The sequence below is a fragment of the Octodon degus genome, unplaced genomic scaffold (assembly GCF_000260255.1).
Source record: "Octodon degus isolate 3935 unplaced genomic scaffold, OctDeg1.0 scaffold00238, whole genome shotgun sequence".
Lineage (NCBI taxonomy): Eukaryota > Metazoa > Chordata > Mammalia > Rodentia > Octodontidae > Octodon > Octodon degus.
The window spans coordinates 3,101,288-3,105,356 of NW_004524814.1; the positions used below are offsets into that span (position 1 = coordinate 3,101,288).

Here is a 4,069-nt window from a genome sequence, read left to right on the forward strand (position 1 = left end):
TCATTAAGAGAATGCAACTATATATCTATCCTAACCACTTTGAATACACAGATACAAAATGGACATTCATCTGTATCCCCTTTTTTTGTTAAGTTCCATCAATTAAATAATATAGATATGTAAACTCAGCAAAATATTCTAAAAGAGTTCAGCAGTCCATAATAGTATTAGGTCTTACACTTGACTGGCAATGTCACAAATTGTTGACCTGAGTCCCCTACAGCTCAACATAACACCATGGCTTTACTTTTTTTCCCCCATAATTTTATTGATAAACAAATAGCAATGAGACAGTTTCAAATCAAATTGGTAGGTCACTGGCCTCTTCTGTAAGAGCCTTCTGCTCTTTTTCAGCCTTGTTTTCTCTTTCTTCTTCTCTAAAAATTGTTCCCAAGGGTTCAGTTTATCTTTTCCTTACAATTTGTTTTTTACCATCTCTTCTGCACTTTCTTTAAAGCCTGGAATACATTTAATTTCCATTTCCATGTTCTTTTCTTTTCTTTTCTTTCTCTTGAATAACCTGCAGGAGCTGCCCGTATTTAGCAATCTGTTCTTCATCATCCTTCTGACTTTTTTTTTTTGTCTTCCCATCATCTTCTTCACTGACTTTATTACCTTGGAGGTCCTCTTCTGCCACCTCTTCATCCTCACTAGAGGAAGCTAATTAGGCTTGAAAATCCATGTCCAAAAGTTCTTCCTTTGTAAATTTTCTGTTGAGTGTTGTGATTCTTTCATGATCAGTCTCATCCCAAGTGACCTCCACTGTTGATGTTCCCATTACAGTAGATGTGAAATATTTTGGTTTATATTCTGTCAAATCCACTTCTGAGGCTACATTCTTAGGCTCATTATCAAAAGTAGTATCATCTGGTATAAACCTTAAATCTATGAAAGACAGCTACTTTTGAATTCTGGGCCATCACAATCCTCATAGAATTTACTTGCTGTTTCAGGAGAATTGCAGTCCACTACTGCATAGTAGTACTTGAGTCGTTTGAACTGATAGCCTCTCAATTTTTCTCTAGATGTCCAGTCCTTTGCATGAGCATCTTCAGAGATGCTTAATAACTCTACTGGTCCTTGAACTTGCTCTTCCTTCATCCTTTCCTTCCTGAACTTTGAAGGATATATTTTTACAGAAATTATAACACCTCTTTTAGGCTTAAATGAGTTGAACAAAGCCAGTAAATCTTTTGCCTTTAATCTGTCCCAGTCCATGTTGCAAACTGCCAATCGATGTACAATCTCATCAGCTTGGGGAGCGTCTTTATCTAATTCTTTCCAAGCATGTTCAAAACCAGGTTCTTCTGGAAAAATCTTCCAAGTCATCTTCATCTTCAGAACTAATTTCTATGTTTCCTTTACCCTTCCAAGATCAGGGTCACTGTTCACTTTCATCATCATCCTCACTATCTTCTCCATCTTCACTTCCATCATCAGCTGAAGCTCTACCACCACCTCTGATTTAATCTTCAGATTCCTCATCACTTCTAATTTCATCAACACTGTCTGAATCTTCCTCCAGAGTGTCTTTGTTAGACATGTTACCAACACCATCTCTTGCTATTATGAATGGAACTGATGATTGCTTTTCTCCTTTTGTCTTAGAGCAATTGATCTTAGGAGGTTTCACAATTTTAGAGGTGCTTGGGTCTGTCTTTAGTTTGCCTTTGGGAACAGAGTCGCTCCTATATTCAATAATTGTTTTTCTCTTTTATACTTTTTTGTGTAAGTCCCAGGACTTATTTGTGACTCTATCTTCTCAAATTTATGCAAGTTTTTTTCTCCTCAATTCTTTTAAAATTATGTAAGTCAATTATATTTCCAGGATCCTTTGATTAATTTTGTTGGTTTCCCTTATCTCCCCTCTATCACATTTTTTAATCTTTTTCTCTTTTTGTCTGATGATTTTTTCTTTATTTTCTGTTGATTCAGTCAGTGCTTTGATGTCTTTATCAGAGAGATTGGAATCAGAATCAGAAAGGTCATAGAAACATTTCAAGTCCTTAGTAATGCTGTGATAAAAGGGTCATCCTCTTTTATCAACAGTATAGTTCAATTTGAATTTTTGTCATGAAACATGGATTGAAATTCTTGTCAATTTTGACTTTTTGACCCTTTTTTTTTTTTTGCATTTCTCAGAACCTTGTGTCCTTTGAAACATTCCTAAATCTCTGGTCACTCATTATTTCTTGTTTGGAAGTCATTTTTAAAGCCTTATTGAAGAACTTCTCAAAGAAACCTAATGTACCTTGGATCTCTCTCTGATTTAGCAATTTCTGAAAAGCCCTACCTATGACCATGTGAGTCTTTGGGGAGTATATCTACATTCAAGCTATAAAAAGAACAAAGAGATAAAAGATTTGAGAATATTAGTCTATTGGGACAAATCTATAATTTTTTAAAATTTTGCTATCTTGGCAAATGAGAAAAAAGTTAAAAAATTAGAATTATAATGATAACTTAGAAAATAAGATTAATATGACATTATGTTCATGTAGAACAGTTTTACTTGATATACCTTGGGGGCAGAGTTGGATTTCCTTTATTTCTTAGTTTCTTTTTTTAATATTTATTTTAGTTCCTCATTGCTGCTAACATGAATAGTCAAAGATTATTGTAAATGTCTTTATTTTATGATATTATACAGCTTTACACATATGAGAGGTGTCAATGAAATATCAGGAATCAACATAAATGACATAAAAAGAGGATTAGTAACACAAAATTTCCTAAGCATGAATAAAAAATCATATATACATTTAACTGAAGCATACAGAACTCCAATTAGCCATAATTAAAATAATTCTATACCTATAAATAATAATTAAGATAACAGAAATTTAGCAAAAGAACAGAGCATTAAAAGTGGTTAGAGAAAAGAACCAAATTACCTTTAATGGAAAGCCCATCAGAATCACAGCAAACTTCTTAACACAGACCGTTAAATCAAGAAGAGGTTGGAGTGAAGTATTTCAGGTCCTGACAGGCAACAACTTCCAACCTAGATTGATGAACCTTGAAAAATTATCTATCAAAATTAATCAAGAGATAAGATACTTCCATAACAAAAAACAACCAAAGAAATTTATGATCATGAACCAACAGACCAAAATGACCATAATGTCAAGAACAATAACAGAAAAGAACCACCAAGTAAAGCAAGCAATCACACAGAAGAGAAAAGTAGGGAACATACACAGGAAAATAATATGACATAGATAAGCCAATACATATCAGTAATAGCCATCGATTTAGGCCCAATTCCTGAATCAGAAGAAGCAAATGAGCAGCATGGCTGAGAAAACAAAAATCCAACATTATAAGAAACAAAACTGAAAAGGAAGTTAATAGGCTAAAAGTCAAAGGATGAGAAAAATACTCCAGCTGAGAGGAACCCTGAAAAAAGCAGGAGTAACTGTTTTCATTGTTAAAAATGTGCACCTCAAACCAAGAATGATCAAAAAGGATAAAGAAGATCACTACATACCTGTCAGGGAAAAAATGCAAGAGGAAGAGACAACAATCATAAATATATATGCATGCAATGTAGAAGCACCCAGATAAGTATGACAAATTTTACAGACATGCAAATCAAGTGAGTAATACCACAATTATAATGGGGTCTTCAATATCCATCTGTCACAAAGGAATAAATCAGGTAAGCAAAAACTCAGCATCAGCAAAGAAATAACAGAACTAAATCAAACTTGTGAAGAAATGGACTTAGTAGACCTTTATAGAGTGTTTCACCTCTCTGGGTAAAGCACAGAATACATATATTTCTCAACTACACGTGGGACATTCTCCAAAATAGACCATATACTAGCACACAGTGGATGCTCAGGAAAATGCAAAAGAATTGAAATTATCCCATGCATACTATTTAATCATAGTGTGAAACTGGAAATCGTTGACAAAACAAACAGCAAAAACTCCATAAATACATGGAAACTAATTAACACCTTCTTGAATAATCATTGGGCCACAGAAAAAATTAAAGAAGAAATTAGAGACCCAGTCCCAGTCCAGGTCCGGTGAGTGTGTGGAGAGCTTCCTGCTACCCTGC

At 34.1% G+C, this 4,069-nt stretch overlaps 1 pseudogene; it reads right to left on the reverse strand.

Annotated features, from left to right (window-relative positions):
- Positions 1-2,207, reverse strand: part of LOC101578351 — a 2,988-nt pseudogene extending 781 nt beyond the window's left edge.
- Between the last annotated feature and the right edge of the window lie 1,862 nt (positions 2,208-4,069).